The sequence below is a fragment of the Mustelus asterias genome, chromosome 15 (assembly GCF_964213995.1).
Source record: "Mustelus asterias chromosome 15, sMusAst1.hap1.1, whole genome shotgun sequence".
NCBI classification, from domain to species: Eukaryota; Metazoa; Chordata; class Chondrichthyes; order Carcharhiniformes; family Triakidae; genus Mustelus; species Mustelus asterias.
The window spans coordinates 103,121,953-103,133,784 of NC_135815.1; the positions used below are offsets into that span (position 1 = coordinate 103,121,953).

Below are 11,832 nucleotides of genomic sequence, written 5' to 3' on the forward strand. Positions count from 1 at the left end.
GAGATAACGCAGAGATCAGAGGAAACGGACCCTCGGCGCCCATACGAGTCAGTGCAGAAACATACAGCCACTCCAGCATCAAAAGAAAACATAGACAATTATAATCTAGCGCCAGTCACGAGAGGAGGGACGTTAGCACAACCAAAGGCAACCTATAAGCCTTTTACGCCAGGGGAAAGGCAGCAGATTATGGCATCCCTGGGGAAGTTAAAACCCAGAAGCGCAAACCTGGAATTTTGGGGCGAATTAGATTCGCTCTGGGTAGGACACCAGTTACATTTAAGGGACATACACCAGCTGGTCAGGGCAGCCTGTCCAGCGGATAAATGGAGGTTGGTAGCAGGAGGGCCAGCGGCTCAAGCAGCACAGGACTATAATGGAGGAAGATGGACACATGCCGTTCCTACAACGGCTGAGATAGATGACCAGCAGGCACCCTTTACATTATTCAAGACCGAAGTCCAACGGGTCTTAGGGAATTCCCCCACTAATTGGAGCAGGATCACAAACACTAAACAAGGACGGGGGGAAAGTGCATCGGAATTTGGAGAGAGATTATTCGGGGTATATATGGAATGTTCAGGACGAGACGACGCGGATAGGAGGGACAGGGCTTTTGTTCAGGCATTTAAGGACGGGCTCTCAGAGGCACACCAAGAGATCCTTAAGATGGGGGTGATAGCATCCCAAGACTATGACGAGCTAGTCGAGTGGGCTAGCGGGATAAGAGAAGAGAAGGCTGCCCAAACCAAGCCCAGACGAGAGAGAGTTGTAACCCCCCATAACGGAGATAGGGGGAGAACCGGGTTCAGCTGCTACACATGTGGCCAGCCAGGGCATACGGCTAGATTCTGCAGGGGGGCACCAGTCAAAGGGAAACCTGAGAATGGCGGGCCTCGCTGTGACCACTGCCATAAACCAGGGCACACTGAGGCAACATGTTGGGGGAAGCATGGGAGACCCCAGGACAACTATGGAACAACCCCGGGGGCACCACACTCCCGGAATCCACCAGGGTGACTAGGAGAAACCTTAAGCCAGGGAGATGGCAGAAGAGAGAGGGTTAGTGTAGCCACACCCACAGAAGACTGTGAATCCCGACAAAAGCCGGTGTCCGTCCACTCCACTTATCGGCCAACATTGGTCGAAATCTCACAACCCGTAGCTCCCATCCAAAACAGGAAAGAGGGGGAGAGAATATATGTAGATGCCTTGAAGGGGGCTGGGAGAGTGTTAAAACTGTTAAAGATTAAAGTGATAGGATTTCTTGAATTTACTTCTGTTTTGAGTTAATTACAGTTTGGAAGAAAGAAGAATAAAAGCGATTGTCTTAATCAATGTTCTGTATTCTCTTTGAATGTTTTACACTCATCCCAGTCTGAAATGATAAGTTTGAATGAAAAAGGATGTACTGTGGAATGACTTTTGGAAGCTTCCATGTGTATGTGTGTGTGTGTTTAAACAAAGTGGTTGCGTGGATGCTTTGTTGTTGTTTGTTTTAATGTTAAGAAAGGATTTAAACCTTGGAAGGAAGCATGTGCTCTTTCCTTTGTCTTGAAGTAGAAATTATAAGAGTTAGTTGAGGAGTTAAGAGAAGAAAATAAGTTATTTTGTGGAAAGGTAGAAAAGCAGGAACAAAAGACTGAGGTCTATGAATTAGTTTAAAGTATATCAAGTCAGTGAAATACAGTATTAATCGCAGAATATCGCGATTTGCGAACGTCAGATAGTTTAGTATTCTGAACTAGTTAAAATTATGTACTGCCGTCAGAATTTCATGAGCCATCAAGGTTCAAGGTTTGCCAAATATAAAAGCACTGCAAAGCTTAAAACCTAGCCAGTTAAGAAACCAAAATGTTCCTAATCAAATAACTGGTATGTATTGTACCTGCTTTGATTTTGATTCGGCGCCTGTTACTTTTCCTAGAGTGCGGGGGTTTCGATCTGGAGCTCAGTTTAAAAAAAAAAGAAACGGCTTAAATTAAAAGGGTTTGGATATCACGGGTACGATGTGTAAAGTGGTATGATACAACTGCCGCTTGATTATTTTTATTATACAGTATAGCACTGCCATATAGACACAAGAATAACATCAAATCCTGAAAAGCCTTAACCAACTTTGTATGATATATTCATATACTATATTGGGCATTGATAAAGACATAATTATTTTGTGAAGTACTGTGGTGTAGCGCTTGCACGCAAACAAATGATCAAATTAGAGATAGTGTAAGAGTACTCGTATAAAGATCGGAACTCTATGGCATGTGATTTTAATGGGGAAAGCGATGTCTTTTGATAAGACTACATACAAATGAATGGATGTATCCGACAATACATCCGAGACCTTAGCACCCAATTGAAGGGGATGCGCCGGTCCGTAATTTCTAATCAGGCACAGGTCGACGCAGAGGGGGACTCAGAAATATTACCAGAAGTCCCAAAAGCCGGGAGCCGGGTATTAACAAAAGTGCTTCCTGCAAAACCAGGATTTGCCCCAAGATGGCACGGACCTTACGAGGTCATTATTAGCGGAGATACCTGTGCCTGTATAGATATAAGGGGACAGGGGGTCTGGAAACACTGGACCCAATTAAAACTATATGAGGACAAATGAACTAAAAAATACCGTTTTGCTCATTCAACTTCCACAGGAACCAGGACTAGATCTACTATCAAGACGTCGGAACCAACTACTTTTAATTTAATTGCCTGTTTATTTTCTGTATATACTGTAATTTTAAAATACTGTTGAAAAAAAAGAGCGATATGGGAACAGGGACATATCTGATAATAACCCTGACCATTGTAAATACACTCCAACATATGGGGGTTAGGGGAGCAGAACCACCAATCATGGAAGGAAACCTATTCCTGAAAACACACATCCAGATCTATGGGAATAGGACCGCTTGTTACCCCTCAGCGCGATCAGTAAACTCCCTATTCATCGCAACACCAGGGTGGCTCCCACAAGAGTTATTCACTATTGACACATCGGGGGCACCCTGCAAAGAACATATTGGGTACTTTAAGCAAGGGATACAAGGAAGGTGTGTAGAGCTCACTGAGCCGGGAATTCTAAGGGGGACGGGACCCCAACCGGAGGAGACACATGGGAACTACCCACAATGTTTTAAGGGAGAGGGATGGGGGTGCGTGCATGCCTTTGTCCCTAAAAATGATTCATGCGCTGAGGCACATTGTGCTCTCCAGGAGTGCCGGGTCCGGGAAGGACACTTCACTTGTGACTGCAAGCAACAAAAATGCATTGCAGTCACCGCGGGTAGGCAGCTTATGTGTGGCAAGTGCAACAGCACCCACGTAAGCTCAGCCTCAGGGACATATCCATTTGATTCTCACCAAGAGGTACAATCAAGTGGACAGTCCAGGGGGAGGGAAGGTTCCACAAGATGGGGCCATGCGGTCAAACGACCCCGGGGTAATGCATGTTATCGGGTTAAAGACGGGTACGTGTTTTTATTTAAAAATGTATATATGACGGCCACAGACAGGCCTCCAAGGTTCTTTTCCGTAGGGACAATCAGACCTCTCACGGTTCCATGCCCAAGTGAAGGGCATGTCCAGAAACGCATAGTGACCAGGGCCATCAGCGCAGAATTTTGCTCCGACTGGCAGGCCCCTGTCACACTAGGGTCTTCTTTAGGATATGGATTTCTGGGGACACTATCCCTGGGAGGCGCCGCAGGGGTGATCAGTGCCAGTAATAGGAACTTCTTCATATGTGGACTGACCATTTTAGGAAACAACACCCTACAAGCATTAGGCGCAATTGACCAAGAACTCGCAGAACTCAGACTATACACACAACAAACAAGATATGCGGTGGACTATCAGCTAGCCAGACAAGGGGGGGTATGCACCATCATCAAGGACAAATGCATCACATACGTACACGACGAGACACTAAACATAACAGCAGCCATGTCCGGGATACAAAAGCAATTGGATAACTTTAAACAGGGGTTAACAGGGACTGATGGGTGGTTAGGATGGCTGTTTAACACCGTTTGGGGAGCATATATTATGAAGGGATTAATCCTAGTAGTAGCCATCCTGTTCACAGTCTGCCTTGGCCTAACCTGTATTAAAGTGATATGTGCAAATATTACATCAAGAATGCTACCCACTGCCAGTATCCAGATGCAAGAACTTAACAACGATACAGAAGAAGAGGAGCAACGACAAGGACAACAGCTGTACAAATCACTGTTCCTCTGAAGGTCGTCCATGGGGGGTCAGCCATGAATGGCACCCCCTGGACGAGAGGAGGGACTGAAGGAGAAAATCTTACAGAAAACCATATTTTACATCGTCAAACATATTTACATATTGGACTAATTGGCACCACTCATAACGGGCCAACAATGCAGAGGGGCACCCCCGGATGGATATTCGATCGGGTCCCCCCCTGTACAGCTGAGAGACTCACGAATTTCAGAAACTGCGGGAGATCCCTAATCTGCCTAGCAACAGCCTGTAGCTGCATTTTAAACTGGTCAAGGACGATCAAGACCCCTATGAAACGAGCCATAGAGTGGGTTATCAAAACCAAGCTATCACTGAAACATTACTAATTCGGCCAAGGCAGACATAAAAATCTGATAAACCAAGATATAAGAATAAAAGGTTAGAATGAAGTACTCCAGACATCCAACAAGACAGGATAACATTAACACTCAATCTCACAAGCAGGAAACACAGACACGGGACAATAGGATCAAATTCAAATAAGGGGACACATAGAGATGATAATGGGAAACGCATTTAGACACCGGGGCAGGACCAAGTAATCCCATTAACACGAACACACACCATACAAATGCAAATTGACAAGCCTCCCAGAGAACTTCCTGACCTGACAGACCACTTTATACATATTGTAAAAAGATGCATAATCAAATGTTCCCGCTCAAATTTGGAGCCCTATAAAGATCCAGGGCTGATGTAATCCAATTGAGATCAACGTGGCCAAGCCACTGTTTCTGAGCTGGCTACGGGGGTCTCCCTAGGATCCTAGTAAATTGTACAATAAAGACACGCTTTGAACCTTGATTTGCGACTCGGCTTCTATTCTGTGCTGGTAAGGGATTTTGCCCTACAACAAAGTGGAAAGGGTGTAGAGCTTCAAGTTTTTAGGTATCTAGATCACCAACAACCTGTCCTGGTTCCCCCATGCCGACGCTATAGTTAAGAAAGCCCACCAACACCTCTACTTTCTCAGAAGACTAAGGAAATTTGGCATGTCAGCTACAACTCTCACCAACTTTTACAGATGCACCATAGAAAGCATTCTTTCTGGTTGTATCACAGCTTGGTATGGCTCCTGCTCTGCACAAGACCGCAAGGAACTACAAAAGGTCGTGAATGTAGCCCAATCCATCACGCAAACCAGCCTCCCATCCATTGACTCTGTCTACACTTCCCACTGCCTCGGCAAAGCAGCCAGCATAATTAAGTACCCCACGCACCCCGGACATTCTCTCTTCCACTTTCTTCCTTCGGGAAAAAGATACAAAAGTCTTTTCTTCCCTGCTGCTGTCAGACATTTATGAATGGACTTACCTTGCATTAAGTTGATCTTTCTCTACACCCTAGCTACGACTGTAACACTACATTCTGCACTCTCTCCTTTCCTTCCTTATGTACGAGCGTGCAAGAAACAATACTTCCCTAAAAGACAAAAAGAAAGAAACAATACTTTTCACTGTATGTTAATACATGTGACAATAATAAATCAGCTCAATTCAATTCAATTAGCCCATTGGGTCTGCACAGGCTCTTGGAATGAGCAACTCACCTCGTGCCAATCCTCTGCCTTCTCCCCATAACCCAGTACACTTTCCCTTTTCAGATGATAAACTAGTGCCTTTCTGAATGCTTCAGCAAACTTGCTGCCACGACACTATCAGGTAATGCATTCCAAACCCTAACCGCTTGGTAAAAAAAATTCCCTTCATATTACAAATTATTTTAAACTTCATTCTCAATCCTTTCATGAGTGGGAGGAGTTTCCCCCAATCTACTCTGTCAATTTGAATACCTCTATCAAATCTCTCAAACTCCTTTTCTCTGAGGAAAACAGTCCTAACTTCTCTAAACAATCTTCATCACTGAAGTTGCTCGTCCCTGCAAGCATTCTCGTGAACCTCTTCTGCATCCTCTCTAAAGCCTTCACATCCAAAGAACAAAGAACAGTACAGCACAGGAAACAGGCCCTTTGGCCCTCCAAGCCTGTGCCGCTCCTTGGTCCAACTAGACCAATCGTTTGTACCCCTCCATTCCCAGGCTGCTCATGTGACTATCCAGGTAAGTCTTAAACGATGTCAGTGTGCCTGCCTCCACCACCCTACTTGGCAGCGCATTCCAGGCCCCCACCACCCTCTGTGTAAAAAACGTCCCTCTGATATCTGAGTTATACTTCGCCCCTCTCACCTTGAGCCCTTGTGATCGTCACCTCCGACCTGGGAAAAAGCTTCCCACTGTTCACCCTATCTATACCCTTCATAATCTTGTACACCTCTATTAGATCTCCCCTCATTCTCCGTCTTTCCAGGGAGAACAAGCCCAGTTTACCCAATCTCTCCTCATAGCTAAGACCCTCCATACCAGGCAACATCCTGGTAAACCTTCTCTGCACTCTCTCTAACGCCTCCACGTCCTTCTGGTAGTGCGGCGACCAGAACTGGACGCAGTACTCCAAATGTGGCCTAACCAGCGTTCTATACAGCTGCATCATCAGACTCCAGCTTTTATACTCTATACCCCGTCCTATAAAGGCAAGCATACCATATGCCTTCTTCACCACCTTCTCCACCTGTGTTGCCACCTTCAAGGATTTGTGGACTTGCACACCTAGGTCCCTCTGTGTTTCTATACTCCTGATGACTCTGCCATTTATTGTATAACTCCTCCCTACATTATTTCTTCCAAAATGCATCACTTCGCATTTATCCGGATTAAACTCCATCTGCCACCTCTCCGCCCAATTTTCCAGCCTATCTATATCCTGCTGTATTGCCCGACAATGCTCTTCGCTATCCGCAAGTCCAGCCATCTTCGTGTCATCCGCAAACTTGCTGATTACACCAGTTACACCTTCTTCCAAATCATTTATATATATCACAAATAGCAGAGGCCCCAATACAGAGCCCTGCGGAACACCACTGGTCACAGACCTCCAGCCGGAAAAAGACCCTTCGACCACTACCCTCTGTCTCCTATGGCCAAACACAGTAAGAAGTTTAACAACACCAGGTTAAAGTCCAACAGGTTTATTTGGTAGCAAAAGCCACACAAGCTTTCGGAGCTGCAAGCCCCTTCTTCAGGTGAGTGGGAATTCTGTTCACAAACAGAGCATATAAAGACACAAACTCAATTTACATGAATAATGGTTGGAATGCGAATACTATGGCCAAGCCAGTTCTCCACCCATCTAGCCACTTCTCCTTGTATCCCATGAGCCTTAACCTTCATAGAAATCATAGAATCATAGAAATCATAGAAACCCTACAGTGCAGAAGGAGGCCATTTGGCCCATCGAGTCTGCACCGACCACAATCCCACCCAGGCCCTACCCCCACATATTTACCCGCTAATCCCTCTAACCTATGCATCTCAGGGGCAATTTTAACCTGGCCAATCAACCTAACCCGCACATCTTTGGACTGTGGGAGGAAACCGGAGCACCCGGAGGAAACCCACGCAAACACGAGGAGAATGTGCAAACTCCACACAGACAGTGACCCAAGCCGGGAATCGAACTCGGGACCTTGGAGCTGTGAAGCAGCGGTGCTAACCACTGTGCTACCGTGCCGCCCCTAACCTTCTTAACCAACCTGCCATGTGGGACTTTGTCAAATGCCTTACTGAAATCCGTATAGACGACATCCACGGCCCTTCCTTCATCAACTGTTTTTGTCACTTCCTCAAAAAACTCCACCAAATTTGTAAGGCACGACCTCCCTCTTACAAAACCATGCTGTCTGTCACTAAAGTGTGACAGCCTGAGCTGGGTGCAATACTCCAGCTGAGGCCAGACCATTGACTTGTGCAAATTCAGCACAACTTCCTTCCTCTTGTACTCCATACCCCTGTTAATTTTTTAAAATATACTTTTCCAATTCAATCAAATCAAATCCAATTCAGAGTCTCAACAAGTTGAGACATTTCCGATCCAGGCTGACAAGACAGGGCGAGCGACCAAACCACCCTGTCCTGGGCCTGATCTACATGAGCCAAGCTGATTGGAGAAGGGGGAGGTTCCTCCTCCAAGACTTGAGCTCATTTGCATCTTAGCCAAAAGGCCGAGATGCCGCTTTTAAAAATTGCTTCATATGAAACATATGAAGCTTCAATGTAACCTAATGACCTCAACCAAGTGCAGCATCCTCTCCATACTACACTTGATCTTAGCCAAAAGGCCGAGAAGCGATAATAATGCCCTGGAAGCATTATTAGCTGATCTCTCAAACTGCCCTGTCACCTTCAATGATTTAGACACATATACACCCAGGTCCTTCTACTCCTTCACTCCCTTCAGAGCTGCAGCCTTTATTTTACATTGTCTCTTCATGTTCTCCCTACCAAAATGAATTACCTCACACTTCTCTGCATTGAACAGTGTTACATTACCAGTGTTGAGTGTAGTGAGGTACTGAGGAGGGTATCAAGGTCACAGGAGTGTACCGGCAGACAGGAAAGTGGGTTGAAGTGTGTCTACTTCAATGCAAGGAGCATCCGGAATAAGGTAGGTGAACTTGGAGCGTGGATTGGTACTTGGGACTACGATGTTGTGGCCATTACGGAGACATGGTTAGAACAGGGACAGGAATGGTTGTTGGAAATCCCGGGGTACAGATGTTTCAGTAAGAGTAGGGAAGGTGGTAAAAGAGGTGGAGGAGTAGCATTGTTAATCAAGGATAGTTTAACAGCTGCTGAAAGGCAGTTCGAGGGGGATCTGCCTACTGAGGTAATATGGGCCGAAGTTAGAAATAGGAAAGGAGCGGTCACGTTGTTAGGAGTTTACTATAGGCCCCCAAATAGTAATAGAGATGTGGAGGAGGAAATTGCAAAGCAGATTATGGATAGGTGTGGAGGTCACAGGGTAGTTGCCATGGGTGACTTTAACTTTCCAAATATTGATTGGAACTTTTATAGGTCAAATAGTTCGGATGGGGCAGTTTTTGTACAGCGTGTGCAGGAGGGTTTCCTGACACAATATGTGGATAGGCCGACAAGAGGTGGGGCCACATTGGACTTGGTACTGGGTAATGAACCGGGCCAAGTGTTAGATTTGGTTGTGGGAGAGCACTTTGGAGATAGTGACCACAATTCGGTGTCTTTCATTATTGCAATGGAGAGGGATAGGGCCGTACGGCAGGGCAAGGTTTATAATTGGGGGAGGGGTAATTATGATGCGATTAGGCAAGAATTAGGGAGCATAAGATGGGAACAGAAACTGTCAGGGAAAGGCACAAATGAAAAGTGGAACTTGTTCAAGGAACAAATACTGTGTGTCCTTGATAGGCATGTCCCTGTCAGGCAGGGAGGAAAGGACCGAGTGAGGGAACCATGGTTCACAAAAGAGGTTGAATGTCTTGTCAAGAGGAAAAAGGAAGCGTATGCAAGGATGAGAAAACAAGGTTCAGTTGGGTCGCTTGAGGGTTACAAGGTAGCAAGGAATGAGCTAAAAAAAGGGCTTAGGAGAGCTAGGAGGGGGCATGAGAAGTCCTTGGTGGGTCGGATCAAGGAAAACCCCAAGGTTTTTTACTCTTATGTGAGAAATAAAAGATTGACCAGGGTGAGGTTAGGGCCAGTCAAGGACAGTAGTGGGAACTTGTGCATGGAGTCAGAAGAGATAGGAGAGGTGATGAATGAATACTTTTCTTCAGTGTTCACCAAGGAGAGGGACCATGCTTTTGAGAGTGCAGAGCCTTTGGCTTTGATCTTTGGGTCCTCACTGTCCACGGGAATTGTGCCAGAGGACTGGAGAATGGCAAATGTTGTTCCTCTGTTCAAGAAAGGAAATAGGAATGACCCTGGTAATTATAGGCCGGTTAGTCTTACTTCGGTGGTCGGTAAGTTAATGGAAAAGATCCTGAGGGATAGGATTTATGACCATTTAGAAAGATGCAGCTTAATCCGTGATAGTCAGCACGGATTCGTGAAGGATAAGTCTTGTCTCACAAATTTGATTGAATTCTTTGAGGAGGTAACTAAGTGTGTAGATGAAGGTAGAGCAGTTGATGTCGTATGCATGGATTTTAGTAAGGCATTTGATAAGGTTCCCCATGGTAGGCTCATGAAGAAAGTAAGGAGGAGTGGGATAGAGGGAAATTTGGCCGATTGGATAAGTAACTGGCTATCTCATAGAAGACAGAGGGTGGTGGTGGATGGAAAATTTTCAGACTGGAGACCAGTTACCAGCGGTGTACCACAGGGATCAGTCCTCTGCTATTTGTGATTTTTATAAATGACTTGGAGGAGGGGGCTGAAGGGTGGGTCAGTAAATTTGCTGATGACACTAAGATTGGTGGAGTCGTGGATGAGGTGGAGGGCTGTTGTAGGCTGCAAAGAGACATTGATAGGATGCAGAGCTGGGCCGAAAAATGGCAGATGGAGTTTAACCCTGATAAGTGCGAGGTGATTCATTTTGGTAGGACAAATTTGAATGTGAATTACAGGGTCAACGGCAGGGTTCTGAGGAATGTGGAGGAACAGAGAGATCTTGGGGTTCATATCCACAGATGTCTGAAGGTTGCCACTCAAGTGGATAGAGCTGTGAAGAAGGCCTATAGTGTGTTAGCGTTTATTAACAGGGAGTTTGAGTTTGAGAGCCGTTGGGTTATGCTGCAGCTGTACAGGACCTTGGTGAGACCACATTTGGAATATTGTGTGCAGTTCTGGTCACCTCACAATAAGAAGGATGTGGAAGCACTGGAAAAAGTGCAAAGGAGATTTACCAGGATTTTGCCTGGTTTGGAGGGTAGGTCTTATGAGGAAAGGTTGAGGGAGCTCACGTTTTTCTCTTTAGAGCGGAGGAGGATGAGAGGCAACTTAATAGAGGTTTATAAGATGATGAGGGGGATAGATAGAGTGGACGTTCAGAGTCTATTTCCTTGGGTGAATGTAGCTGTTACTAGGGGGCATAACTATAAGGTTCATGGTGGAAGATATAGGAGGGATGTCTGAGGTAGGTTCTTTACTCAGAGAGTGGTTGGGGTGTGGAATGGACTGCCTGCTGTAATAGTGGAGTTGGACACTTTAGGAACTTTCAAGCGGTTATTGGATAGGCACATGGAGCACACCAGAATGATAGGGAGTGGGATAGCTTGATCTTGGTTTTGGACAAAGCTCGGCACAACATCGTGGGCTGAAGGGCCTGTACTGTGCTGTACTGTTCTATGAACTTCATCTGCCACCTGTCTGCCCATTCCACCAACGTGTCTATGTCCCTTTGAAGTTCTACATTATCCTCATGGTTCACAATGTTTACAAGATTTGAAACTTTGAAATTGTGCCCAATACGCCGAGATCTAGATCACTAATATATATCAGGAAAAGACAGGAGGCCAACACTGACCCCTGGGACACCTTTTGGAAATCCACGTACACCACATCAGCAACATTGTCCTCTTCAACCAACAAGTTGCTCAAACATGATTTTGTTTCAAGATTAACCCACATTTATCCACGTGATTATTAATTTTGTCCCAAATTATTGCTTCTGGACATTTCCCACCCACTAAGGTTAAACTGACTGGCCTTGTAGTTTCTGGGCTTATCCTTACACCTTTTTTTGAATAAAAG

At 45.5% G+C, this 11,832-nt stretch overlaps 1 pseudogene; it reads right to left on the bottom strand.

The window, feature by feature from the left end:
* Positions 1–8,246: 8,246 nt before the first annotated feature.
* LOC144504988 (U2 spliceosomal RNA) lies at positions 8,247–8,456 on the bottom strand (annotated as a pseudogene).
* Between the last annotated feature and the right edge of the window lie 3,376 nt (positions 8,457–11,832).